Source organism: Nyctereutes procyonoides, unplaced genomic scaffold (assembly GCF_905146905.1).
Source record: "Nyctereutes procyonoides isolate TBG_1078 unplaced genomic scaffold, NYPRO_anot_genome, whole genome shotgun sequence".
Lineage (NCBI taxonomy): Eukaryota > Metazoa > Chordata > Mammalia > Carnivora > Canidae > Nyctereutes > Nyctereutes procyonoides.
The window spans coordinates 29,774,605-29,792,607 of NW_026575044.1; positions in this window are offsets into that span (position 1 = coordinate 29,774,605).

Sequence of the window (18,003 nt, forward strand, 5' to 3'; positions counted from 1 at the left end):
GGATAGTTTCTTTCAACGTGGCTTGAAGCCCACCCTATGGAAAGCCCACACTCTCACCTTCTCTTCACTCTCAGCCTGTGCTCACCTGTACTGAGTTGTTGTTGTTGTCGTGGTTTTAACTTGTTATAAAAAAATTCAAACACAGAAGAGTACAAAGAATAGTGTACTTAACATTCATATATATTTGCTAAGTTGTGAAAATGTTAATTTGCGCTTATTTGTTTGAACTTTTGAGAAGGATTGAAATTATAAAATAAGTACAGGTAGTATATTTCACCTGAAAAACTTTAATAAGTACATCTTTCAAAAGAGGACATTTCCTTTCATGGCCCAATAGCATGATTACACCTAACAGAATTTGTAATTTCTAAATATCATCTAATAACCACATTCAATAATATCATCTAATAATCCACATTCAAATTTTCTGTAGAATTCCTCAAAATATCTTTTGTAGCTAGTTGATTCAACTTGAATTCAATTAAGTAGCATGGCCTGTGCTTTCCTTCCCCTGTACTATTTAAATAGCCTCTCTCTCTCTCTCTCTCTCTCTCTCTCTCTCATATTAACTGCATTTAAATAAATAAACCCCATTAGTTTAAAGTGTGCAAATTCAAAAAATAAAATAAAATAAAATGTGCAAATGCAATTTGTTTTAATTAGTGATAATTTTTAAAAACATGACATATTTCTTAATAAAACATAGTATTAAAAACTTCATGGGATAATAATGACTAAAATAAATATATTTTCGTAGTTGAGAAAATATGTCCACAAATTCTTTGATTCATCTACTTTCAGGAGGTGAAGATTAATTCTCTGCCTTTTGAAGTGTGGGTTGGATTTAGTGACACATTTCTAATGAATAGAATATGGCAAATGGGATGAGGTATGCTTTTGACGGATTGCAGCTTCCATCTTGAATACAGTCTCTCTCTCTTTCTCCTCCCACCATGTCTTTTTTGGAAACCATGTCCTATGGAAATTGCATTATGTACACCTCAACTCCAGACTTCGACCCTTCTATGGTGTCATATCATGACTTAGATTCACCCAAATCCTACAAACCATTCTGACCAATAGAGAATACTTAGTTTCATAATTTCAAAGGTCTGCTACTGTTACTTCTCTGCTGTCCTATCATAGTTCTAGTTGAGAAACAAACAGCAGCCCCTGATATTTGGGCCCTAGTCTGACACAGCTAGGACTTGGTATTTGTGCTGGCCTGCTGTGTACAGCTAGGCCATGTACATTCTTCTGTTACATGTAAATAATCTCACAGAGCACCAACATCAGACAAGATCACTTAGATCAAACCAGGCCACTTCGTAGTTCCATCCAAACATAGACAAAAACAAGGTCACTGTGTCACCCAGCAAATACCAAACATCCCCCTCTAATGTGAATGAGTGCTACTTCTTTACCATTATGCTTTATGCTGGCTTACCTTTCCTGTAGATATTAATTGAGATAATTATAGAATTATTCCTGCTTTCTATCCAATCTAGAACAAACCCCCGCTTCCTTAGACCCTGTCCCCAGATCACTCAACCAAACCCCAAATCCTACAATAGGTTCTTTCTAACACCCTCTGAGATGCAGCATCTTTCCACAGGGTATGCATTCTCCCTTCCCATAATGAGTAATAAACACAAAACCCAACCACAGGTGTGTTCCTGATGATCTCCGGCTGGAAAGCACTGGCACGGTAATAATTATCTTTTTTTTTCTTTTCCAGCAGAGACACAGACCTAGGTTATAATTTGGGCTCTATATTAGTTGTATACTTTGGCTAAGAAACAAATTCTCAATGCCTCAATTTCTTCATCTTTAGGATGGGACAATCTCATAACAAGTTAGGCAGTTATAAGAATTAAATGAAATAATATACAGCAATCACTGACTATACTTCCTTGCACACAGAAGATGCTTGATATCTGTGTTTCCTTCTTATTTCAGTGAGGATAAAAAATTATTTTTACAAAAACCAGGAAATTATTTCAAGCTTTGCTTAAACTTAAAATATCCCAAGGTATCTTATATTTGACACTCACCTAAATAAGTGAAACTAATCTTGAATATAAGCACTTATTTACTTTCCCAGGATGACAAATTATTTCTGCTTGGTGAACTCTGATATAATTTTTTAAAGCTTTGACTTCTGCAAGGGATGGTACATTGGTTAAAATTATTTTAGGCTTGAAAGCTTCTTGGGGTTGTTTTAAGGCTGACCTGTGACAACAGATTCATTAAATGAGTCTGATTTTACCAGTGTTTGGGTGTGAGACCAATGTTTTCTGTAGTTAGGCAATGTCTACACTATGGAGGTTCAAATCAAAGCACCCCTTGGGGGTGCCTGGGTGGCTTAGTCAGTTAAGCCACTGCCTTTGGCTCAGATCAAGATCTCAGGGACCTGGGATAGAACCGCATTAAGGGCTCCCTGCTCAGCAGAGAGCCTGCTTCTCCCTCTGCCACCTCCTCATGCTCCTCCTCCCTGATCATGCCACCTCCTCCTAGTGCCCCTCCCCTCTCCTCATGCTTTCTTGCAGGTAGGCACACATGTGCTCTCTCGTTCTCTCTCATGCTCTCTCTCTGTCTGAAGTAAAGAAATAAAATCTTAAAAAAAAAAATCAGCCCCCATCCTGCTGAAGCAATCTCTCCAGTGTATCTTTGCCCCTGAGACTGACCCCCTTCAGGCACATTTACTGGTGTGTTGACCACAGACAGTCCAGGGACTGTCATTAGCCTTGGCTACTCCAGAATTCCAGTTCATCTCTGTACTGGACACCATCTGACTTAAGAATGCTATCAAGGCTTACAACAGATTCACTTGTAAATTCAGAATATTTATTTTTATTTTATTAGAAGTTTAACTGCTAAGGAAAACTTTATTAAAACAAGCCATATATTTTCCCGAGAAACAGACTTTTAGAAAATCAAATATCATGAAAGGACCAAAATGAAATCAGAATAAGGAAGTTATATGATTTTGATGTTTGATAGCATCAATTCTGATAGGGGGTTGCAGCTGGCTGTTCAATGGAGAGACAAAATAACTACTTAGCTGAAGAAGTACATCTCCCAGGGACAGGTCCTGGGGAGCCCTAATTAAAGTCACCCTTCCAACTCTCTTCTCTCCGTCCTTCTCTTGCTGGAAAAATATGACTTCTATTTGCCAGATTTCTTCCTTGGGTACTATAGACATTTGGAAGTCTAGCAACAGCACACTATTTTACATTTGTCTTGTTGGACTGTGAGGCTAAACTACAAGCCTATATGTCTGAACGAGGTTGCCACGTGAAAGGAATGGATGTCTCTTTTGTTATTCATCCTAAGCAGAGTCCAATATGCTGCCACAGAGATGAGCACTCGGGAGGAAAGCTCTTGAGTGGAAGCTGGAGAGTAACTGTACAGCGGGGTTGCTTGGAACCAGATGAGAAGGCCTGGAAAGGTTTGGAGCAACTCTTGGGGGTGGCGGAAGGGACAGAGTAAGCTCCTTTCTGTGGATGGCAAGATAACAGAAAAATATATATATATATTGGCTTTGCCTCCAGCAGAGCTCCTGAAACCCTTGTAATTTCCTAAGTGATAAGAGCACCAGGAACATCTTTTGTTCTAATGAAGCTACTCCAGTGGGCTCCTGGTGGAGGGCTGGTCACCAGAAAGACTGAGCCATGATCGACCCCCAACCTCCATCCTCCACGGAGGGAAGAGACACTGGGAATGGAGCTAATAATTGATCATGTCTTCATTACATACCAATAGAGCATGGGGCCCAGGGAACTTTCAGGTTGGTAAGGACAACCTCCTCGTACTGGGAGGGGGCCATATGCTAACTCCACTGGGAAAGAAGCTTCTACTCTCAGGAACTCCCTAAACCTTGCCCTGTGTATGTCTTCATCTGGTTCTTCATCTTTATTCTTTACCACATCTTCTAAAAAACTGGTAAATGTAAGAAGTGCTTCCCTGAGTTCCGTTAGCTGCTCCACAAAATTAATCAAACCTGAGGAGATAATCTCTGATTTATTGCCAAGGACAGAAGTTGTGGGTACCCTGGGGACCCACAGCTTGAGATTAGTACCTGAAGTCAGTTGGGAGCTGTCTCATGGGACTGAGGTCTTCACCTCTGGGATCTGCCATTGTATCGAGGGAGACAATCTCAGAACCAAGTTAAACCGTAGAACGCCCAGCTGGTGTGAAGAACCACTTAGTGTGGGGCAAAAACCCTACACATTTGGTGACCACAAGTGAAGTGTTCTCTGTGAGAGTGAAAGAGATGCACAGGAAAAAACACGCAGTGAGGAGGAACTGGGTTTCCCCCTACACACTCAAGAGAAAGATCAGGAGGGAAAACAGTCTTTCTAATAGAATGGCACATGCTGTCCAGAAGACAGGGTGGGCATGAGGTACAGGGCAGCCAGCCTCAAGACACAAGCGGTGGTCTAAATTTAGGAGACACAACCTGTTCTCCATGTTGATCTTCTGCTTGACTTTTCTCTAGGACATCAGTGAAGCCTTATTTTAAAAAGTATCATCTGGGGATATGGGGAAAGATGCTAGAGTAAAGGCACCCACAAAAAACTACTAAGTAATTCAAAGAGAGAAATTAATCCTCATTGAAACAGGGAAATAGTCACAGTGCCAAAGCCCAAAATATGAAATGTCCCTGGTACATACTGTGTCAAAATACAGTTACATCTAGTTAATTCATACTTAATTAAAATGATCACATCCCTAAATCTAAATGTTCATCAATAGGTATTTGAATAGTGAGATATGATCTAGGAGACCCTGGGTACACCCCGTTGATGTATCATGGAACAATCAGAATACCATGCACAAAGAAGAGTTATCTTAGCCATTGTTATATCGTTTACAGCCTGGATCCCATTCGCAGGATAGTGTGAGGTGAAACATGATGAGCCAATGTCATGAATGCTAAAAGTAAGAGGAAAGACATGCCACCAGGAAAGGGATATTAGTGAGTATATGTGTGTAAGATAATGCAGGGCAGGGCAGCCCCGGTGGCGCAGCGGTTTAGCGTCGCCTGCAGCCCAGGGCGTGATCCTGGAGTCCCTTGATCTAGTCCCCCGTCGGGCTCCCTGCATGGAGCCTGCTTCTCCCTCTGCCTGTGTCTCTGCCTCTGCCTCTCTCTCTCTCTCTCTCTCTCTCTCTCTCTTTCTCTTTCTCTCTCTCTGTGTGTTTCTCATTAATAAATAAATAAAATCTTTATAAGAAAATGCAGACAGAAGTGGTGAATGTCACCTCATGCTCCCCTGCACCCTTGCCTTGATCCCATCCCAAATCTCTGCCCTCTTTTGAATATTGTATACCAAATTCTAGGCTTCATTAAAATGTAAGCCAATTGTCAGACAGGAGACACAATGGAACATATGCATAGAAAATGCAAAAAAGAAGGAAGAATAAGAAGCAAAAGGCACACACACACACACAAATAACCTCAAACAACAAATCAATCAAGGAAACAGAAGAGCTAAGATGCCACAATCCAAATAAAATTAGAGATAATGTTATATCTCTCAATAAAAAAGGGGAAAAAAGGAGGCAAAGAAAAGCTGTAAGTGTTCAAATAAGAGATTACAAACTAAAAGAAAGAAGGGTGTCTGGGTGGCTCAGATGGTTAAGTGTCCAACTCTTGATCTCAGATCACCTAGGTCTTGATCTCAGGGTCGTGGGTTCAAGCCCCATGTTGGGCTCCACGTTCAGCCTACTTGAAAATAAACAAACAAAGCGAAAGAGAGAAACTAAAACTGAGCTGGTAGACAAATAAGAAATAAAAGTAAAAATTAAGAATATACAGAGACGAAAGCTCATTAAAAGCAGTAAAATGATCAACGTAAAATACACCGGAAACCGACAGGAGCAAAAGGGATACATTCTCAAAAATGTCACAGTGTATGGAAAATGCTACTCTGCAATCTTCCAGGAAGTATCTAGAAAGAAAGGTGCGTGAAAGGCCATCGTTTTTAAGCCCTGTCTTTTGGAGTTTCTCAAAATGCAGAAGAAACGATAGTGCCAGAAGTGGCAGGGTGTTTGGTGTCAGGATAGGTTACAGCCCAGCTACTGAGCCAGCCAGTAGGAAGACAGGTCAGTCTATTGTGGAAATCATAAAGTTCTGGAAGGTGAGAGTGTTTTCTGGGAAATCTGCTTTAGCACAAAAAGAAAAGGCATTTGAGCTCTGGCCCCGGGAATACCATCGGGCAGCTGCAAGAAGAGCGGCTATCACAACCAGACAGGCCACCAGGTAATACAGAATCTTAGACAGCAGGCATTTTGTCATTTCCATCCTCAACACCGATCACCATTTAGTTATAATGACAAACCTCTGAGGCCCTTAAGAAACACTTTACTAAGTTCAAACTAAAGCAAATATCCAAGAAAAATATTTTCCATAATTATACCACCAATCTAATTAAAAATGGTTTGCCCACATACATGAACATGTTCAAATCATATATATTTTCGAAAACACTGTGAGTGAAATTTTATATTTTTCATTGAAATGCCATATGGAGTCCTCCACTTAACTATATTAACAGTTTTATATCCCTCCTTTCACTGTTACTTTTCCACACTAAACTCTTGATATAAGCAAAGTTATTACCTGTTATTTTAGACTGTGAGGCATTTTGCAGTTGCCTCTAAAGACAAGAATTTCGGGCAGCCCAGGTAGCTCAGCGGTTTAGCGCCGTCTGCAGCCCAAGGTGTGATCCTGGAGACCTGGGATCGAGTCCCACTCAGGCTCCCTGCATGGAGCCTGCTTCTCCCTCTACCTATGTCTCTGCCTCTGTGTGTGTGTGTGTGTGTGTGTGTGTATTTCTCATGAATAAATAAATAAAATCTTAAAAAAAAACGACAAGAATTTCTGGAAACTTGAGACTCTGGAAGCCAGTTAACTTACCATCTGGCAGAGAGCAGCAGGAAAAATGGTACCAACCTGTGCACGGGAACCTGGAACCCTGATAAGGAAGGTAGTAGAAGGAGTTCACCAGGAAGAGGAAAGCCAGTGCTACTCCACTGGGAACATTTCAATCATAGTTGCCCATACCAATTCAAGAATAGCCTTCTAGGTTTTTAACTATTCTAATTCAGAAAGAGGAACGGGTGGAGTCAGGGCTCAATCAGCAGAAGAAGAAGGAATCTAGAATATTTGAGATAACCACGGAGAGCAAAAGTCCAAAATACAAGGATATAACACCAAATAATGGCCCTGAGTATCGGTGGAGAAAGGGGATAAAAAGGAAATTTACCCACTGAGGTAATATAGAGGGCGTGAGATGATGCATGCATGCACACACTCACACACACACCTATTACAGAGGGTTCACATAAGCCCAAAGACTGTTGCCAAGAAAGAAGCCCATTGGTGACTTTCCTGAGGTTAAAGATGAACCAGGAACTTATACTATTCTGAACACATAACCTCTAACCTCTGTTACCTGGGGCTTAGCGTGTGATCCTAATAAAATGGATGTTGGACTCAGTCAGGGTCTGGATGCAGGGTTAGAAGTGGACTTAATTTTAAAGTTATTCTACAGTCGAAAACTAAGCCATCTTCTCAATTAGATTTAATGGATTACAATTGTAATGTTTGGGTGCAGGAAACTACATTTATCTTAGATAAGTGATTTTAAAGCTGGAATTTTCTTAAAGGCCGAAAAGGTTCAAGTGATAAACTCTGGTCTCTTTAGAGGAGTTAGCTGGGGCTGCAGACAAAATATCCAGACATTCTTCCTACCATGTCTCGCATGTAGAAGTTTACCAGAAAATAGAGATGAGCAGGAACGAAATGTTTCACCATATCCCATTCGAGTCTCTTCGTTCAGATTAGGAGAGTTGTGCTATCTGAATAGAAGAGAAATTAGGTAGGAAAACCCAAAGCCAGACAACTTTTTCTTCCTCAGAGAATGTGAATTTTGTTCGGTACAGACCACTTAAAACAAGAGAGGCAAGAACCAAGACTCCTTGCAGTGCTTCTTGAACTTCAATACGTATACGAATCTACTGCAGAACTTATTAGAATGTAGATCCTGTTCCCAAAATAGGGCATGAGATTCTGCATTTCAGACGCACTCCCAGGTGATTGCATGGACCAGATGCTGGGCCCGTCACCCTCAAGTAAGGCTTTAAGAAAATTAACTACAAAACTTGCTCTGTCTTAGATGAACAGTTGATGAAACCATCTCAAAAATCAGTACTCTGAACCCTGGGATCAAAATTCACTTAACTGCTTGCTTAAGAAGGCAGGAGTTTCAAAGCTGAATTTGAAGAACGTGTGTTATCCAATTCCTAATCCAAAAGAAGACAAAGAAATGATAGCTGTCATCTGATCCATAAATTATGTCAGAAAGGATATCCTCAAAGATCTCAGGGGGTCCCACTAACTTCCGATGGGTTATCTGGAAATACTGGCTCATTTGGATGATACAATCAAACCTGTCAAGTCTCCACAGGACAATAAACAAAGGCTAAGTGACCATTTTTTCAATTTACACAATCTTTATTGAAACCCCACTACGTTTTAGGCCAAAGATACAGCTGGAATCAAGACAGACACATTTCTCTCTCTCTCTCTCTCTCTCTCTCTCTCTCTCTCTCTCTCAAGGATTTATTTATTTTAGAGAGAAATAGAAAGAGAGCACAAGCAGGCTCCATGCTCAGAGTGGAGCCCAACATGTGGCTCAGTCCGATGACCCTGGGATCATGACCTGAGCTGAAACCAAAACTCCAAGGGTTAACTGACTGAGCCACGCAGGCACTCCAAAACAGACACATTTCTATATGTAGAGGACCTTAGAAGGGATGGGAGAAAACAACAGTCTCTCTCTGGAGTCAGAGACAGTCTCCCATGGAGTCAGGTGCATGGAGAAGTCTGAAAGTGAAGATAGGTGGACATGAGCCATCCCTGGCTACCTGGCAGGAGCCTGGGAGAGGAGAAGGGGGCCAGACCTGTCCTTTCCCCTAGAGTCTGGGCTTCATTAGGACCAAGTTATGACTTCTCCATAGTTCACACCTATTATTTTATACCCAAACCTTAAGTAAAACCTTGTTAATTTTACAGCATATGATCTGTCAGTGCTAGACTGTGGGGAAGTGGGGTAGGGCCTGGGCAAATATGGTAGAGAAAAAAATCAGTGGTCGTCCCCTGGGGATGGACCAAGGATGGCAGGTGTAGCCGCCACCAGTAAATGTAATAATAGTCGTTAATGGATCGACGGTCTCAGGAAGGGACACTGTGTAAGAGGAAACTGCATGGCAGTGACAGAGAAGGGTGGGGTACAAGACTCTGGAATAAGCTCTCAGAGAGCATGTAAAGCAGCATTTAGGACACTCCTTTGGACATGAGAACCGGTCTTGTTCAGATGACTGCATGTGCTCCATTCCAGGTGCACAAATTTATAGCCCGACCCTCACAGCTGGATCTGATCTCCCTTATTTCCAAGTTCTTCCATGTATTCAGAGCATGTAATTAAATAACATGGTTTTAGAGTCCTTCAGCAATCACAGTTCACACATCAAGAGATAGAGGACTTACAAAAGAGGTGAATTTTCATTTCCCTTTATTCCTCTGTCCCCCTCTGTCCTGTTTCCCTACAGCATTCACATCTCCATCCGCAGTGCAGAATGGGAGTGCTATTTCATCCTCGGGGACAGTCCTTCTCTGCCATCTGCACCACAGCAGCAATCACTCCAGCAGGACTTGTTTAAAACAGCAGTATGTCATTGCAAGATAGGAGTTTTTCAAAAAGCTCTTTTAGGGCACGAAGTCTCCTCACATGCTCTCCTTTCCATTTTTCTCTCTGGAATCACTTTTGCCAAATAAACTCTAGTGTCCCGAAAAGGTTCCACGCATTCTAGAAGTAGAATTTAAAAGTGAGAACATTTTAGTGTATAGAATAGTTTTGAAAGCTGAATTTGAGTCTACGGATAACTGCAACAGGCCCTATCGACTCCAAATTTTGCTGTCCAACAGTTTAGGAAAATGCATAGAATTTAATTTGAGCGTATTATAGAGATCAGTTAGAAGCTTCGTTAATTGTGAAATAGTAGATTCTCTTAAATAATGAGCTCCCTTAGTGAAGATGAAACGTGTTTGAACACGTCTTGAAACGTTAGAACTATTGTATAGAAGGAAACCAAATATAAAGCAATTTTTGATGAACAGGTTTACAGATTTAACAGCAAATTTACTTTGTGGAGGTCACATACACGTGCGTTGATTTACAGAAATTATCAACATAACTGGTCAGCAAAAACAGCATATGTTAGAAATCCTCTATTGTTAGGCTCTCTGAAGAAACTAACAGATTCCAAATTGTACTCCTGAAAAATGGGGACGTGACTTTCCCCTGCGGAGTCCCCAAGAGCAGTGGCCCCTGCTTCTCCAACAGCTCTTTCAGGAGGAAAATAATGGTAAAGGCAGGAGCCATCCCTCGAGACTATGTTTCAACATCCTTAACTCAGCCCTGAGGGCAGCATGGAGTAAGTGGAGGGAAGGAAAGGAGAAAGTTTATCTCATTCAGTCCTATACTACTAATAAAAAACCAACAAACATAAACACAAAGACACAATTAGGGAAAGCTGGTAAAAAGAAACACCTAGCAGTTTGTGCCAACTCATTTTAGGAGAGTGGTTGAGAAAACTTGTTAAACAATTCTCTAGTATTCTGTGCAGGAAACTTGGGGTCAGAAACTTCTACCTTGAAAATGCTATTATGCATTTTAATAAGTATATTTTGTTTCCTTCTTTTTTTTAAAGATTGTATTTATTTATTCATGAGAGACACACAGAGCAGGGCATAGACACAGGCAGAGGGAGAAGCAGGCTCCCCACGGGGAGCCCGATGCGGGACTCGAAACCAAGACTCTGGGATCACGACCTAAGGCAAAGGCAGACACTCAACCACTGAGCCACCCAGGTGCCTCTGTTTTGTTTATTTCTGCATCAATTTCCCCTTCACCCTATCTCACTCTTACACGTTTTTTTCCAAATAAACATTTTTATCAGTACACATATAAGAAAAGTGCACAGGTCATAAGTCTGTAGCTCAATTAATTTTTATGCAATGAATACACCTATATATAACCACCACCCAGATAGAGAAGTAAATGTCACCACCACCTGGAGGCCCTCCATGGACCCTTCCTATCTCTATCTTCTGCTCCAAAAGCAACACTCTCCTGACCTGTAATACCATAGATTAGTTGTGCCTGATTTTTTAATTTTATGTAAATGAAATGATATAGTATGTAACCTTTTGTCTGACTTTTCATTCATTATTGATAAGATTTATTCATGTTATTGTACATAACAATGGTCTATTAATTTTCATTTCTGTGAGGAATTCCATTGTGTGACTATACTAGAATTTATCTATTCTATTGATGATAGACAATTGGGCTGTTACCAGTTTTGAACTGTTATGAATAATGGTGCTATGACCATTTATACATATATGCGTATACACATACACATCTTTTGGTGAGTATATGTATGTATGTCTGATGGAGTAGAATTGCTAAGTCACAGGGGCATAGTCTAAAGATTTTTTTTCTGTAATTGTTTTAAAGAATTTACTGATGAAGCCATCTTTATCCTTGCATTTTGCGCGTGCGTAAAGGTGTTTTTTGTAGATTTAATAGCTTTACTAGGTATAGGACTCTTTGGCTTTTCTATTTCTTCTTCTTTTTTTCTTAAGATTTTATTTATTTGACAGAAAGATCGAGAGAGCACAGGCAGGAAACAACAGAGGGAGAGGGAGAAGCAGGCTCTCGCTGAGAAGGGATCCTGATGCAGGGCACTGGATCCCAGGACCCCAGGGATCATGACTTGAGCTAATTCAGGTGCTCAACAAACTGAGCCATCCAGGTGCCCCTTCTTTTTCTTCTTATATAAGGTGTATTAAGTTGTATTTCTCAGAGGGATTTGTCCATTTTATCCGAATCTTCAAATTCATAGGTTTAAATTGTCCTTAACATATTTTTATTATCTATTTAATGTCTGAAGGATTTGGAATAATATCTGCATTGTCAATTTGATATTCTATGTTTATCCTCCTTTTTTTTCCTTTTGATTAGTCTTGCAAGGGATGTATGAATGTATTACTCTTTCAAACTTCCAACTTTTTGCTTCTTTGATTTTTCTCTGAATATTTGTTTTCTGTCACCTTTATCCTCTCTGTATTTTTTTTGTGCTTTATTTGCTAGTCTTTTCTAAACTTCTTGAAATAAGGTCTCAGATGATTAGTTTGTAATCTTTCCTCCTTTCTATAACATGAACTTAAGACTAAAAATTTCTCTTATCACAGCTTTAGCTATAATCCAGCTTTAAAATATCAAGTTAAAAAATATTTTTAATTTCCACTAAACACTTCCTCATAAGTTATACAAGGGACTTTCTTAATTTCTAAACAATTGAAAGTGTGTTTTTTTAAGCAACTTCATTGAGTTATACTTGATATGCAAAAGAAATGAGCATATTTAATGTAAACAATTTAAGGAGTTTGGTTATCTGCATACACCTGTGAAACATCATCACAGTCAAGGTTATAAACATATCTATCACCTTCAAAAGTTTCCTGCTGCCTTTGTTTTCTTGTTTTTATGGCAGAACACTTAACATAAGATCTACGTTCTTAAATATTTGTGTACAACACTGAAGTATTAACCATGGAATTTATTCTATATGTTTTCAAATCTTTCAATTTAATTGCAGTTTGCTTTATGGCCCAACATATGTTTCATTTTGGGATATGTTCTACATGCACTTAAAAGAATGTATATTCTGTGGTTGCTTTGAGCAATCTTCTATGTAAGTCAATCAGGTAAGAGCATTGTTGCATTATGCAAACCCTCTACGTCTTCACTGAGTTTTCTTTATCCTGTTCTCAGTTATTAAAAGAAATGTGTTTGAATCTATTGCTATTATTATGAACACGTCAGTTTCTCTATTTAGTTCTGTCTAATGGACTTAACATAGTTTGAGGCCCTGCTATCTGGTGCATACAGACTTGCAACTCTTTTTTCTTCTGATGAATTGACCCTCTGAGCATGAAGTCTCTCTTGTGCTTTTATCATAAAGTCCATTTTGTCTCATGAGTAGAGCCATTCCAGCCTTTTGTTATTTGTGGTTAACATTGGCACAGTGTGATAAGCACAGTTATTTTAAAGTCCGTGTCCTGTGTTTCCATTAACCAACTCGCCCGTCAGTCTCCACTTTGCTTGTTGTTTTCTCTTGACTGTCTGCAACTTGGTGCTTTCTCCTGGGACTTTCCTTCCTGGTAATTTGTTGTGGTTGTTGAATACCAGACATGGTGCATGATAGTTTAGAGTTCTGAATGATGTTGTCCTCCTGGGGAGAGTATTTGTTTTTGCTTCTGGGAAGCAGTAAGAATAGGGGCCATTTACATGAACCCAAGGTTGGACAGGACTGACTTGGAGCTGAATTACCATTTTTGTGACAGCTAATTTTTGTCCACCTCTACTAATCGAGTATAGACTTCAGGTTCTCAACTGAAAAGCAGACATGTTTCCTGGGTCCCGCTTTCCTGATGGGCCCTGAATTTTAACTTGTTTCCCCAGGACCACAGGACTGATGAAAGTTTACTGAATTTCCTTCCTGTTAGCTGCTGGCTTCTTTTTGCATTTTCAGCCTCTTAGTTGATGTTTGTAGATTAGCAAATTTATAGGACTTTGACTCCTGAAATTACGGCTACCCATATAGCCCTAAATTCCAATTTCTATCTCCTCACATTGTAAAACTGCCAAAAACTCGGTCAGTTCCTCAGCTCCCAAGCCTACCCACCTATGGATCAACACATGTGTTGAGGGGAAACATGGCATTGGAATAACCATGAATAGCCCCTCAAGTATTCATAGTCTTAGTAGCTAGCCTTAATGCTAACATTAACTCCAAACCTCCAAACAAAGGGATACTGCCTCTAACCAAAGATTTCTGAAGCTTCTTCCAGATTTCCTGCTTGTACTCAGAAAGAGAATTATTTTAACACAAGTAGTCTTTCATAACCAGAGGCAGAAATGCCACTCACATGTTTCTGAAATAACATTCCCATAGAAAATTCCAATCTTTCTTGACTGTGCTAAGGTGAATGGAAAATACAAAAGGATTGTTGGAGGGTTTTTTCCCTCCAATAGTATTGCAGAATATTCCCAAGTCTGACTAAGGTGATGAAAAATTTGGTTCAAGTGAGAAAACCCTAAAAGGAAAGGAAAGAAACCCTTAAGAGAAACTTGAGTGTCAATGCTATAGCCATTCCTTTCTATCTAAAGATTGTCTGTCCTTCTAGGCCATAATGAGAATTAGAGAACATATGCTGGCACGGGATGCTTCTAACCATACAGGTGTCATTGCTAAGGACCGAAACAGGTGACGCTGTGATAATCCACCCCAGGCAGACCTCACACATTAGATCCACAGTGATCGGGAGGTAGGTGGATGTGGCATTGGGAAGGTGCTAGACAATGATAATTTGCACAAAGAAAACATTTTTTTTATTTCAAGGTTGGTTACTCAACTTATCTTTGTCCAGGCTTTGCCTCTACCTGGAGTACTCTTCACATCAAACATGACCACGTAATCTATCTGCCCTGTTGCAAGTTCCCACTCAAATGTAAATGCTCAAGATTCTTGGCTCCTCCAAACACCTAATTCACGTTTCCTGTAGTGCTTCTATGGAATTTCCATCTGTCTTGCAATGAATGTTTTCTCCTACTCTGAATTAAATCTCAGTCCAGACAGAGACTGAAATGTTTTCATTGTTTCCCTTGAAGTACTTTGTGTTTATAAATAGTTGTTGGCTAAATAATTACATTGAGAAGCCCAATATAGCATTCAATGTAAATCAAAGTGCAAGAAAATTCTCTCCACTTGTAGTTGTGGATAGTACAATATACCAAAATCTGAAATATAATAATAATAATAATAATAATAATAATAATAATGGTAAAGCATAATCACACTAAAATTGTGCATGTGTGTGTGCGTGTGTGTATGAGTCTGTCTATATGTGTGTGTGTGTTTGTGTGTGTTGATGGAAACGTTATCTTTTCTAAGTAACAATGGACAATTTTTTAAAAATTTTTTTGACAGTCAATTGTTGATCATTAATTCCAACAAATTCATGCTTCATTTGTAATTAGTTATGTTTATTTGCTAAAAACAATTCAAATAAAATCAACGAACATCTTGTTTGAGTTCCTACAATGCAAAATACTGTGTTGTGCATTCTGAGACCTACAAAGAAGTATAATATGTTACCCATGTCCTCCAGAGGGAACATTCCAAGACGTTAAGACAGTAATACATTAAAAATGAAAAATATTGATAAAAATTTTTAAAAATCAAATTGAAGGGATGTCACCGAGCAATACATGATTAATTGCCTAATGAATTATAGAGGCAATCATTGCACTAGGAATTAGATGTAGTGTGAGTGCTTCCTGGGGTTGCAGTGACCAGGGCTGCCACTGGCTGAAGAACATACGCGTCCTTCACAAAAACACCCCGGTGGGGTGGGAGTGGGGTGGGAGTGGGGTAGTTGAAATTCAACCCTACTTCCACTCAAGCCCTCTCTCCAGATACAGCTTACTTCAGACCAGGTAGGATGGGCCTTTTTATAATTCACACAAAGATATCATGTATGCCAGGAAACTGAGGAATTTTATTAAAGATGTGAGACTTGAACAAGGTCTTGGAGAACTAGTGCCATTTGCTGTCATGAAAGCAGGAGAAACGTATGTTTAGGAGCCGTGAGTGTGGGGAGAGTAAAGTGTTTGTGGGGGTGAATATTTGCAGATAAGGACACATATGGGGAAGACATATGAATGTATGTATACATGAATAGCCTTGTACTCCAGGCTAAAGAGTACAGGATTTATTTTATAGATATTTAGAGCCAATAAATGTTTTGAACAGGTTACAAGTGATTGCTTTTTTAGTAACATTTGTCTAATGCAATATATTAAATGACAGACAAGAGTCAGGGCATCTCCTTGGGGCACCATCGTAATTGTCCAGGCATGATGACGGTCTGGTCTAGGGCGATGGCAACTGTAATGGAAAGAAAAATGTAAGAGAAATGCAAGAATAAATGCAAGATAATTGAAATAGGGAATTGGGAAAATCTGGAAGAGGAGTTTTATTTTATCATAAAGATATTTTAGTTATTAAAAGCAATATTTCTTTTTTAAGTAAGTTTAATATTCCTTTTCCAATCTTGAGCTAATGTAGTCAGTGGTTTTTCTTAACGGAATTTTACCAGCTTCAAAAAATTTCTTCCAAAGCTCATCTTTAAGATTTTACTTAAATCTTGAGACTAAAGTAATGAGGTTGCACAGTGTTAGAAGATGACTCACAGAATGTCCTCTAGGACTAGTCTTCTGGAGTTTCTTCAGCATTTAGGAGTCATGACACCTTGGGCACATTACTCAGTTTCTCAGCACCTCAATTCCATCATCTGCAAAATGGGGGCAGTAGTAGTATCCGTGGCAGTGTTGTGGGGAATGAGACAGCACAGGGCACACTGTGTCAGCTGTAGTTCAGGTCCTTCTTTTCCTGATTACTTCTTGTGTTTCCTTGGGCCATGTCAGCCTGGAGCTAAGAAAATGGTCCCCAAAGCTACAAAATGGTATTTCTCTGACTTTATCACAAACCTCCTTTGAGGGAACTCGAACCTACCTCCTCAAATGATTCTGGAAATCACTGAGTAATGTTCTATTGGGCTAACAGGATGTCCAGTCCCGTCCCTTTCTCAAAGGCTTATAATGGCATCATCTCCACAGTGTTCACTGCTGCCCATCAGAAACTCTGTCATCGTCGATGCCTATGTATACAGAAAGGCTTCCAATATCCGATTTCAAGGGCTCCAGAAACACACCATGGACATACCCTTATCAGTGCCACCACTGCCAACCCCCACCTGTACTACTGTCTCCAGCACTGCTACTTCCAGGATAGCATAAAGCCATCCACACCTAGCCACTGATACCAATGCCACTTATACCTTGTGCTCTTATTATCCCTCAGAGGTAGAGAAATTGATCATTTTATTTTTACTTGGCTTGTTTCTTTCACGTGCCTCAGCCTAAGGACTCAATTAGCTTCCTGGACCTTCCACTTGACAGTGCTTGTACTTAGAATGCCATACTTAGAATCTCCCCTCCAACTTGAAGTTTACCTTTTTCCTTTGAACCTCCTAAAGAGGTCACTTGATTCTAGAGGGCAATAGCCTGACTCCTAGGAGCTCTATCTCCAGAGGCAGGTCAAAATCTTGGTAAATGCAACATGAGCTCAAATTGGGACTCCTTATCTACTTGGCTTTAAAAAAAAAAAAAAGCCAAGCCACATAGACCACTTTTCTGAAAAAGAATCAAATTCATAAAAATAAATATTAATGTGAAGAGTTATGTTTTTCAATAACAGAAAGCTAGGCAATGAACAGAAGAAAAAAAAAGGTGAAGGCATTAGAAAAATAAAAGTAGTCAACGTGATGCAATTTCAATACCCTGACAATGACTGATAGATCACAGGAACGGAGTCAGATGGATGCTTGTCTCTGAGTGCATTACAAAAATGTTCCCTCACACAGCTTGTGAAGTAATCAACAGGACCAGGGGCTATTCTGGACTTAGTCCAAGGAAATGAAAGTAGGTGAAATGAATACTGTAACATGGAAGCTAATAAACCCCTAGGGGAAAGTTATAATATCACCAGATTGGAACACACTTCTGAGAATATTTGTGAATGGTAATAGAAGTATAAAAATATTGGAAAATGTGGAATGAGTTTAAAAAAAGTTGATTGGAATCAACTGTTGTGCACTATAATGGAAAGGTATACAGTGCTAAGAATGTATGACATTTCCTATCCTGAAATTCAATTCTAATAACAGAAGTCAATGTAGTCTCATAAAAATGTAGTAATGGAAATCAAAAACAATTTCCTTATTTAAAAATACTATCAGCT